Below are 12639 nucleotides of genomic sequence, written 5' to 3'. Positions count from 1 at the left end.
AATTAAATAGAGTCAGACCAAGCTCAGTTGGCAGCGATTTTAATAGCCCAGATGGTGTAAGTGTTAAGTAAACGTCATAATTTTATGAAACTTATCGCTCTACTCGTATTGAAATGAAGGCATCATATATATTTCGTTTAAGTAGAGTGAAGTTATCAGTTATATATGTGTGTATAATTATTTGCTTTTAGTTTAGAGTACCTATGTCAAAATGTGGTTAACTTAAGGTATGGTATTGGAGAGGACGCGCCAAAAGCAATCAAGTTTTGAGCCTACATAATTTTTTTACAATATTATGTTGTAAGTCGTACTCCATTTAGTGTATGTGGTAAAGTGATCTTAAGAGAGATTTTTTTAAGGTACCTCCCATACAAAATGATACCTACTTATTGAAATTTCTTTTTTTTTTACCCAGTAGTATGGGGTATCGTTGGATAGGTATTTCAACGAATAAAAGGGTCTTCAAAAACCATTTTTTGATAAAGTTAATATTTTCAGTTATTGCAAATTTACTAAAACCTCCTTTTGGCCAGTTCTGACAAAATGGTAACTACGAAACTCTACACTGAGCATGGCCCGATATGCTTTTGACCAATTTTTATTAAGTACCTCAGGACGCGGAAAATTGAAACTTTGAAGAATTATTCCAATCTTAACCGCGTGAATGACAATAAGCATTTGCCTCACCCAGTGGTCATCAAGCTAAATAGCTAAATGTTGTACTGGTGGAAATGATTTGGCGCGCCCACGGCATGGGCTGGGTACAATTGTTGGGCACCTAATGTTTATTTTGTTTGTCCACATTACGTAACACGGCAGCGGCAAGGGCACATCGCTGCATCTGTATCAGTAGCTAGACTAGCTAGTCAGTATATAGGTATGTACCTGGTACGTACTATTAATATCCGATGATCGTGCATGAATCGAAAAGTGAACTATTTACGCGCAGTGTTACCATATCAATTGCCAACAGATTTCTGAGTCTATACAGATATATTATTAAGTATAAGGTTTATTTAAATTTTGTTTGGTGTTAACAATCGACAATCGAATAATGTTGTAGGTATCCTAGGCAATGACAATCGCGATGTCTTACTTATAGGCCGCCCAAACTTGCACCAAGACTAAAGGGCCTAACCAATTAGAGATGCAACGAATATTCGGCCACTATTCGGTATTCGGCCTATTCGGCCCCATTTCACTATTCGGCCGAATACTGAATAGTACGTTAACACGTGGATAACGGTAAACGAGAGGTAAAAAAGTAACAAACTACAAGTAATCAATTATTAAGATCAGTATAATCTTTCAGACTACCTCTATATTCATAGATAGTACAAAAACATAAGAAAAAAAATACAAAATGATAAATTTTACGCACACGACGAAACTAACACACCGCAATGTCAATTTACTTCAGTTTAGGTAAAACTTCTAACCGAATATTCGGCCGATGGCTCCGCCGGATATTCGGTATTCGGCCAAGCCACTATTCGTGACTACACTAGACTTGAGTTTTGTGCGTTCTTCAAGACGTAACGTAATATACAATCATTTCAAAAAACAATCTGTTGATTAAAAATCTTCAATGCTATATTCCAGGGGTTCCCAATCTTTTTCAACATGCGGCGCAGTTATAAGTTTAGTATTTTGCAACGGCGCCCTTGTTTTTACACTGTAAACGAATACTTGAATTCTACTACATTTGACATGTAACTTATTAAACAAAACATCAATTGTTACTATATTTCTTTCTATGACTATGACATTGTAATTATTTCAGTTTTTGATGTAATATTGTATGTTGACATAACTCGTAATGTAATATTTGTATAATGTAAAAATGTGTATAGTTTAATATTTGCATGTCGAAAATTTGACTGATACTGGTACAATAACTACAAATTACTGTAACATCTTGTAAGACGTATTATGAGACAAATAAATGAATTGAATTGTAAATTTAAAATCACGGTCGAAAAAGAGTGATACGACGCTATATTATTTGTGGTTTCGGATAATGATAGAACTCACGGCGCCCCTCTTTACTTTCTACGGCGCACCAGGGCGCCGCGGCGCACACTTTGGGAACCCCTGCTATATTCGTTACAATACTATTTGAAGTAGGTACAATATATATAAAGGGTCAGGTTTTTAAAGGGTCGGCAACGCGCATGTAACACCTCTGGAGTTGCAGGCGTCCATAGGCTGCGGTGACTGCTTACCATCAGGCGGGCCGTATGCTTGTTTGCCACCGTCGTGGTATAAAAAAATATATACAATAGATTTGAAGTTCCATGTCATACATCTGTCATTCTGTCGAGTCAAACAGGCCCCGTTGTAGGCGGCAAGCTGCATCAATAGTACAGTCAAAGTAATCCATAAATTCCTCAAAGGAACAAAATAATTATGAATAAGTAATCTTATTTTCCGAGGAGAGTTATATAATTAATATCCTTTCCTAAACTTTGGTTTGCCTCTTTCTCATAAGCTGAACTCGAGGATTGCTCGATTGTCAGAATAGGTATGAGCCAAGTCGATGGGAATCTAGTTATACAGATGCCCCGCCACTATTATACATGTAATTGATACAGACTTTAAACAACGCTCCAGATATTTTGTTTCATATATGGCAACACTGTTCACCCGCTCGAGTTCGTCGCTGGGTCGCTCTAGGTACAGTTAAATGTCATGGAGCCGCAAACCCATTCTATTATGCACAATGCTATGATATTTAGGTAACTATAGCGAAGTACGCAGGTAACTTGATTTTGAATCGTCTATCGTGTCATTCCTTTCTATTTCGAATAATTCTTGTTCTGAATCGACATCGGCCTTTTACCTGTGTCCAATTCTAATTCTACAAAATAAATACAGTTGAGAACCTGTTGAGAAACCTGGACCGTTTTAGATAGCTATTCAACGTGACTACTTTTTAAGTTATAACCTAGCTAGACTATAGTCTGTTTTAACTATAAAGTACTACCTACGCTATAAGTACATTTTGTATGCAAGAAACAAATAAGCCATTCATGTTTTATAGGGCAGCATTTCACACTTCATAAAAGTAATAAAAATGTTGCCTACTCCTAAGTTCACTATTCACTATACCTCCCTACTTGGATTTAAGATTTAAATACATAATATTATATAGCATTATTAAATGCACGTTAGTAATAGGTTATCTGACGGATGGTTATCAAAGTTCAGATTTATTATGCTTGCATCATACCTAAGTATTATTTATATTTAATGTATATACACAGCGAGCTAGACCTTAATACTTAAAAACTTAAGTCTTAAAATTACTGAGTGAAGTCATAAACTGGCCATGCACTTTTGCAGCTGGTCTAGTAATCATAATTATAGGACCCCTAACTATAGGACCCTATTTGACTAGGAAATGTGAGAGATGAAGATTTCGCTTTTATATTGTTCGGTCCCAACTTGTCCGACCGATAAACCGACATCTCCAATTGAGATTTGAGAAACTAAATAAGTACGTAACTATGACAGTATCAGCCGCAAAATCGGTAAACTATCAGATTATCACAAAAGTGCCATATTGTGCTGCCATCACCTTCTGTCACTTTCTCGAGTCAAATTGGACTCCAGTTATATCTATTGTAAATTTTTTAGTTGACCAAGAGCATTTACCACAAATCAAGCACCAGTTGTCTTTATGAGTACCTATCTTACAGTGCGCAATCGAAGTAGTTCCATTTGTCTTTTGGGGGCAGTCCACGGTGATGCTATCTTTAAATGATTGATATGGGTAACAAAAGAAACTGCCAGGCAGGTAATAAACGTGCTTTTAATAAAATTTATTTTATCAGAAGCAGTATTTATGAATAGCGTCTTACATATTCAAATGACGAAAAAATACACGTGTCTCAAAATAAATGGCCTTCGCACAACTCCTTTCATCGTTCAGTTTCCGGTATCGCTATCGCCATGCCTGCACCGACACGAGACCGCGGGCCCCGCAGGACATCCTACGTTTACCGTCTGTCTGGATCTGGATCTGGACACCGCGGCCAAAAAAATCACGTATCCTGCCATCACTCTGACCTAGAAATCGTTACGAAATGACCTCACCTAATGAGACAGCTAAAAATAGATCACACCACGTAAATGTGCGGGTTCAAGGAAATATTAACGCCCGGCATGCCGTAAGTTTCCAACAGAAATGGTTCACGTAATTTCGTAATGTTATATGTCATCGATCTCGCGATTCAATCTCGTGTTTATCGCTTCGAAAATCGCCATGGCCGGCCGTGTCGTGACCTTTATAGGTGGTTTTTTTATACCTAAATTCGTTGCCAATCACTTCGAAGAAATTGTTGCTGCGTTTCCGTAGTGACTGTTTTTTGCCTTATACATATACGTCTATAGGCCAGGCCTACGTTATTAAGTTATTAGTATAGTACCTAGTATCTCCCTACGTTAAATTAAAATACACTAGTTAATAGTGTTAATCTTTGATTTTGGTTTAAAGGAGTAGGATTGTTTTCCTTTTATGTTTTTATTACTTATAGATAATCTAATTGTTGTTAATATTTAAATCAAATTAAATAATGTTAATACTGTGAAACCGTCCAACTTTGTCCTGGCCGGTTAATATCGCCATCTTTAAAACTTTTAACAAAATTAATATACCTACCTTTTTAACATTTTTACCTCATTATCCTATTTGGGAAATAGTTTTTACACTCAATTTACAATGAAATGAGATGCAATGGAAACAATACCTACAAGCAAAAATACAAATACGTACCGGCAAATGGGATAATATTGAGACAGTAGGGATGCTTCACATAAGACAGCAAGTTTAAATTTTCACTAAGAGTATGAAAAATTGTGTGTGTGTGTATTGTGTAATGTTGTGTGTTGAAACAACGACTCTAAAACTGAGGGTCTATCCCCAAAAACGAAATTTCGTTATCTGCTTCTCTATCGCTCTTGCATATTTCGATTTTCGTGTTTTTACCAAGAGACCCCTCGTCTAGTTCAAGATGTAAAGATTGTAAACAATATGTCCCTGATGGCCGCATTTATATAATTGGGGTATTTTCCTTGTCTAATGTTATCCCTCATCGCCCGATTTACCCCATTTGACGATACGTTTTTGGTACGTATTAAGTTATTAGTTACCCGCACAGCATAGTTGTACCCTCGGAGTCCCAGTCCGACTCGCACATGTCGATTTTTATTGTTGTTCACTTTTTATACCTACAAACTAGATCTATTCTGATGATGATTTGAATATTAATGATTGTGATATGTTGCGTAGTTTTAGTTTTGTTCTTTTATTACATACCAATTAGTTATATCGCGACGCAACGCCTATTGTACGGAGTGTGTGGTGTTCATTTTCGTATCTAGGCAGAGAGGCGGACAGAAGGCTGCATTTCCGTTGCAACTGTTGCAAGAGTGCACCAGCGATTCACCTGCGCGCCGCGGCTGCCGGCGCTGCGCCCTGCGTCGGTTCAGTCTCACACCAAACAACACTGACTGTATCAATTACACTTTCAATAAGCCCATCTTTCTTGCCTCTAACATTGCTTGTGTTTTGTTTTTGCGCCTAATGTAGCTAAAGATAGGTATATAGGTAGGTATAACTACCATGTCGTCATGATGTTTCGTTCGTGAAAAATAGACGCAAATAGATAGGAAATACTTAGGTAGGTTATACATACATGATTAAACTTCGGCAGACGGTTGTTTACAGTTGCAACCTTAGCGCAATCAGGACCGGCAGTCCGGATCACTCGCTATCAGACAATCGTACCGAAAACAAGGAGCGAATGGATGCGGCCGGCTGTTTATAAACATTGGATAGTCCAACGGGACGGAATGCGATCAATACCACGTCGAGCGTACTCCGAGCGGCCGGGGCCTCGTCGGCCCCAACCTCACCTGCTGCGCGAATGGTTAACGAACGCACTCTCGCGGGGCAGCAGTAGGAAGACGGTGAGTGCAACAAGGCGCGCGGAGCGAACGGGGGCGATGCGCACGAACGTACGAAGCGGACGGCTGGCGGCTGCCGTGTGCGCGCAGCCCTACTCGTTACGTCACACGCTTTGACAGCTGGCGCATCAGGCGGAGACGCCGGCGGCGGCCGCGCCGCGGCGCCACCGGCGGTCGGGCCACGATCAATATATCGCGGGCGAAGAGAGCGCGCGTACCGTAGCTGCGGGCGCCCGCTGCCGGCCGGCGGCGGTCACCCTCTGCTCGACCCGCAACAACAACAATAAATTGCCCAATTCTAAAATATATTCCCACTGGATTGAAGTATAGTCCAGGCACTGTTTTGCCCGAGCTCTAGTGTGTCTAATAGTATTGGTTTGAGGATAATGTTCGTGGAGGGACGTTCAAAATTTGGAAATACAATGATTGCTATATCATGAAATATATATAATTAATATAATGAAATATTGACCGAGCAAGTCAGCTTAGTCAAATTGTTTTTCGGACTTAATACTAATATCTGTCCAAATATCAGACTTCTCTCCTGTGCATAAAGTAAAAATTAAGGGGGGCTTGACTTATTGTCCTATGTCCCCTAGATGGGGCAAACGACGTCCACAGTGCGCCGCTATCTCCCAAGTCTTCCCAATAGCCTTCACCTCTGCAATAATAGTTCGGCGCCAGGTCTGCTTTGGACGGCAACGTTTCCTCTTTCCTTGGGATTCCAGTCTAGGGCTTGCCCCGGTATGTGGTCAGGATCCCTTCGGGGTGTATGCTCAATCCAACTCCATTGGCGCTTGATCTGCTAATCGATCGGGGCCCATTGCAGCATTTGCATAGGTTGGCATTAAAAAAATTCTCAGGCCAGTATATGTATACCGAGAATGCGGCGGAGGCAGCAGTTAACACAGACTTATAGCTGGCGCGAGATGTCTTTTGTGATCTAATGAAAACTAAGGGGTTTCTTTGTGATTTATCGGTCAGTGAGTTCTATCTCATTACCTCTAATCGTTGAATCCTCTACACCTCAAAGAATAATAAAAATAAGCATAGTTAAAGTTTCGCGATCGCAGGGCGCCTTTCCAAACGGCACATGGTGGGAAACATCGATGTGCGTCCAATGGGGTGTCCCACATACCCCCTAAAATGAGCCCACCTCTGGAACTTGGTCAAGTGTACCTAGTCGCTTAAAAAAATTCATAAACATGAAAAATGGTCACCGAGTGTTTAATGAAAAAGACATAATCAAGTTTTTTATTCATTTAACGCCTAATTGTGTATGATTATAGTTGACAAAAAAATACACCATAAGGGAGTGAGGGTTAAAAACTAGCCAAAAACGTATTACCTAATGGATGCCCCCTTATTCGAAACGAAATGTCAATTGCAAACCGTGCCATCAAAAGCCGTGATGGCGGTCGTAACACGCGGTTCCTAAACACATCATAGAGACTTTATAATATGTATGTAGATAAAATAAAGTAGTGCATGTAACTGTACAAATTAGGCATTAAAACACAAATGTGATTTTTTTATAAAACTCGCTTTCGGCTCGTTTCATAAACCCTCGCATTTTAATGCCTTTAGTTAGTAGCAGTCATATAAACCACTATTATGACCAAGTATACTTATTGAAAGTAAGAGTTATTACTTGTGGGCAGTATTGGCTGAAACGTTAATGCAATAAAAAAATATTGGCCATTAACCATTATAAATTGATTAACGTTCGGCCAACACTGCTTGTGGGTGAGATTTAAAAGGGACTCTATTGTTGCCCATAAAGTTTTAACTCATAATGTATTGTTTGTCCGCATTTTGGTTTGTCATAATTTAGTTTTTCTCAGAAACGCGTAAGTTTTCAGGATTGCCATTAAACAAACCTAACCTAAGCTAACCTATCTATAGGATAACCTAACGAAAATACCGAAAAGTTAACGATTACAGAGTTATGACGAATGATAATCTGACTATCATTACATTACTTTACTATCATTACTTTCAATAATTATGCCAAACAAAGGGATCCGGGTGTAAAAATCTTTGAATTTATCTTAGGTATTTTATTTCTGTCTACTATTAATATCTCTTTGCTACAATAAGTAAGGGAGACTGGGGGAATTGGGGACGGCGGGTGATTAAAAATAGTGATATAGTACTAATTGCACAAAAAAATATTGAGTAGGTATCTTTAAAACGGACATGAAGAGGCTTGCATGTACCTAAGTGACTGTAAGATTCAGAAGCTACGCCCATGTGGTCACAATTAATCAACTTTTGTTAAATTTTAATCAATTATCATTAGCATGGAATTTTTGGAGTTGAAGACTCCAAATTTTGTTATTATCTTGTGTATGGTACCTGCTTTCAAACCCCAGGTGGTTTCAAGTTCACCAAAATTACAATCATGAGTGATACTCATTTTGATTGATATTATTCAATTGGGGTAATTATGTACAGTCAGCGTCAAATACTTTGTAGCAGTCAAAGTGGCCAAATAGTTCGGTACACCATACTAAATATATGGTGTAACGAACTATTTGGCCACTTTGGTTGCTACAAAGTATTTGACGCTGACTGTACTAAGGAAATGAGAGCGTTCCCAATTACCCTTTGCTTTCTCAATGATTCCTACTACATACTAATTGACATACCATTTTTTTTACTTTGAAAATTATATGTATCCCGTGAGGTAAAAAAAGATCCTTGAAAAGTGATACTAAATTGGAAATCTTCAGTGTTTCCCCTTACAGTTTCGGGTAAAAAGGAACGGCAAAGCTTTTGTTTTCGCCCATGTTTAGTAGGGTAACATTAACTTAAAATTATTATTTTGTTAACATTAGATAGACAGATAACCAAACTAACGGTTAGCATAAAAAATAATTCAGCTTATGACATTTTTATATCATTTTAGAGCGTTTGAAATTAAGTGTTCCCAATTCCCCCACTCTTCCCTACCTAATTAAATAAATCTAGCTAGACTAGAGATTCGGAAATAAACTTTCTTTCAAACAAATGGAAAAACTTAGCACGCAATGATACATATAAAACTTGATAAAAATTGTAAGTACCTACGGCTGAATGTATTACCTAAGTACCTAACCTATTAATTTAACTTAATAAAAAATAGCATAGCATAGCTAACTAACAACTCTTCAATAGGTATACAGTTATCACAATTAATTATCATGGAGTTATCTACGCACTTAATTTCAATTTCAAATCAGTTTATTCTCTTGTATAACCAAACGATAATTTTCATGTTTTAATTACGGGCCCTAAAAGCCAACACCTTACAGTTAATTCACTTACACGGTAAATAACAGATATACATACATACAATTTGTGTCTATACAGACACAATTTAATTTTTTTTTTTATAAACACATTAACGCAATATAAGTACTTATAACAAAACACAAATAAAGTAAAAACAGCAAAAAGTAATAAAAACAGGAAAAATAATAAATAATTTGTGTCTATTAAAATTGGTTACAACTGATTGCCTATTGCCTACCTTTCACTTTACTCATAAAACGTGGGTTCTCGGGTGCACAGTTCGGATCACATAACTTATCCGTCCAGGTTGACTGCATCTGGCTGTTGTCAAAGACGTCTAGGCAAAGGAACTACCGGGTTAGAGGATTTTTAATCCATTGTAATAAAAATATTAGTTTTGGGGAGGTTTTGGGTGAGCGTCAGAAGGATCCCCAAAAAAATCAACAAGTTGTTTATAAATATATTGCACCTGTAAAGCTAATTGAGCTAAATACTAATAAAAAAAATCGACCAAGAGCATGTCAGGCCATGCTCAGTGTAGGGTTCGGTAGTTACCATTCTGTCAGAATAAGCTGAACGGGGGCTATTAATTAGTATCATGTACATACGTATGGAAATGGGAGTAGGTACCTTCGCAGCGTTTTGTATTTCTTTTTACTAAGCAGAGAAGACTTTTCATAATTACTCAAAAACGGTTGTTGAGATCATGTTCAATATAGTTTTCATTGAAAGTATATATTTTAATAATCGTTTGTATTACGATTTTTTTCATATTTTTAACCGCCTTAAAAAAAAAGGAGGTTCTCAGTTTGACTCGTATGTATATATGTATGTATGTTTGTCTGCAATTATCTCGCGTTTGGCTGAACCAATTTTGATGCGGTTTTCAGAAAAGTTTTTGTTACATTCTGAAGAAGGTTTTAGTATATATGAATGGTTTGAGAAAACAATTGGAACCAGTAGGTGGCTCTGTTATCGGTATATCGTCAAATTTGATTTGCTCAAACCGATTCATCCAGTGTGGCAAATACATTCTATTTATTTTAAAATGATCATGAAATCCACAATTACTCCTTGCAAAAATGACGACGACGTGCCGTGTCATAACTTTTAGGATTAACGTATTTTTGTAGAAAAAATACAATCTACTGGTTTCTGATTATGCTAAATATTTTGTACGCTTTATTTACGTACAGTAATATTAACACATGAATACTTGTAAAATATGCTTTTATTAACATGCCGGCACGAAGAGAACATTCCTTGGCGGTAACATATTGACATGCATTTTTATAAATGAACATAGTAAAATATTATATTTTTATGTGCTTAAGATTTTGTACGTTTTTAGGGTTCCGTAGCCAAATGGCAAAAAACGGAACCCTTATAGATTCGTCATGTCCGTCTGTCTGTCCGATTATGTCACCGCCACTTTTCTCCGAAACTATAAGAGCTATACTGTTCAAACTTGGTAAGTAGATGTATTCTATGAACCGCATTTGGATTTTTACACAAACAGAAAAAAAACAATAAATTTTGGGGGTTCCCCATACTTAGAATTGAAACTCGAAAAATCTTTTTTCATCAAACCCATATCTATGGATAGGTCTTTAAAAATGATATTGAGGTTTCTAATATAATTTTTTTCTAAACTGAATAGTTTGCGCGAGAGACACTTCCAAAGTGGTAAAATGTGTCCCCCCCCCCCCCCCCGTAACTTCTAAAATAACAGAATGAAAAAACTAAAAAAAATATATGATATACATTGCTATGCAAACTTCCACCGAAAATTGGTTTGAACGAGATCTAGTAAGTAGTTTTTTTTAATACGTCATAAAATAAAAAAAAATAAAAAAAATTCATCAAACCCATACGTGGTATCTATAGGGGATAGGTCTTCAAAAATGATATTTAGGTTTCTAATATCATTTTTTTCTAAACTGAATAGTTTGCGCGAGAGACACTTCCAAAGTGAAAAAATTGTGTCCCCCCCCCCCTCTAACTTCTAAAATAACAGAATGAAAAATCTAAAAAAAATATATGATATACATTACCATGCAAACTTCCACCGAAAATTGGTTTGGACGAGATCCAGTAGCTAGTTTTTTTTTAATACGTCATAAAATTTAAAAAAAAATTTTTTTCATCAAACCCATACGTGTGGGGTATCTATGGATAGGTCTTCAAAAATGATATGTAGGTTCCTAATATCATTTCTTTCTAAACTGAATAGTTTGCGCGAGAGACACTTCCTTTTAAGTGAAAAAAAGTGTCCCCCCCACCCCTGTAACTTCTAAAATAACAGAATGAAAAATCTAAAAAAAATATATGATATACATTACCATGCAAACTTCCACCGAAAATTGGTTTGAACGAGATCTAGTAAGTAGTTTTTTTAATACGTCATAAATGGTACGGAACCCTTCATGGGCGAGTCCGACTCGCACTTGGCCGCTTTTTAAGCTTCATTTCTGTATAAAATTCGTGTGCATTTCGTATCGCGGTTCCGCGATATAACCAAAGTAAGTTCCTACATAGAGTGGGCATATTTTGCGAGCTTTCTAGCCGCTGTTAGGTAATTAAACTAGACATAGATAATTTCTGCCCGATTCTGAATACTATTTTTTTGATTGAATATATATATATACAGATTGGTCCCGTTTTTGTCAAAACTCCGTTCTGATGTCATGTTCTCCCTATGTATTTTCTTTAACATCAAGCATTTACATTTAAAAAAGTGACATTTGATAAAGTGGAACTGCTGATGCTGATCAGAATGGAACTCTTAAGCGACGCATAGTTCCCGCTTGGCGATGTATCGTCTTCGTTATGTTTGTAAGTGTAAGGCAAATTAGGTTTTCAAGACATTTTTGTCAAGCTCGAGATCTGATGGTAGCATCTAGGAGGAATCGAGGGAACTCCTCAAATGTTAAAGACATACATATAGTGATTTTTGTATTTTCTTTAACAAATCAAGCATTTACATTTAAAAAAGTGACATTTTACGAAGAGGAACTGCTGATGATGATCAGAATGGAACTCATAGTTCACGTTTGGCAATTTGTCCTTCTCGCTGTGTTTGTTAAGCAGTTAGCAATAATATCAATTGTGACTCATGGGAAGAGCTCGCAACAAACCGCGTTGAGTGGAGGAACAGCCTTTTAAGAGGTCGCGAAACCCATGATAGGTCCTGGTTTCAAGACTTGGCCCGAAAACGGGCATCAAAACAGATGTGCGATGAGGGTCGCGTCGGTGCGGACCCTCAGTTTATTTGCCATAAATGTGGGCGATTATGCCGTTCAAGAATCGGTTTGTATAGCCACGAGCGGCGCTGTCGCTAGATCATTGATGCTGCTTAAATCATCTGTAAAGATGTACAAGGCCTGATGATGA

General features: G+C 37.4%; 1 protein-coding gene across 2 annotated transcripts in view; it reads right to left on the bottom strand.

Moving 5' to 3' along the window:
• Positions 1–6061, bottom strand: part of LOC133517238 (uncharacterized) — a 44820-nt gene extending 38759 nt beyond the window's left edge. Inside the window, exon 1 of one of the 2 annotated variants that reach the window (XM_061850458.1) lies at positions 5700–6061. The gene's annotated coding sequence lies outside the window, so the exon portion shown is untranslated. Of the gene's footprint in view, positions 1–5320; positions 5563–5699 lie in introns of those variants that run through there. The other variant, XM_061850466.1, reaches the window with a different exon arrangement.
• Between the last annotated feature and the right edge of the window lie 6578 nt (positions 6062–12639).

Source organism: Cydia pomonella, chromosome 1, assembly GCF_033807575.1.
Source record: "Cydia pomonella isolate Wapato2018A chromosome 1, ilCydPomo1, whole genome shotgun sequence".
In the NCBI taxonomy this organism is placed as follows: Eukaryota; Metazoa; Arthropoda; class Insecta; order Lepidoptera; family Tortricidae; genus Cydia; species Cydia pomonella.
The sequence above is the reverse complement of the archived record's forward strand: the minus strand, read 5'-3'. Positions and strand labels throughout refer to the sequence as shown.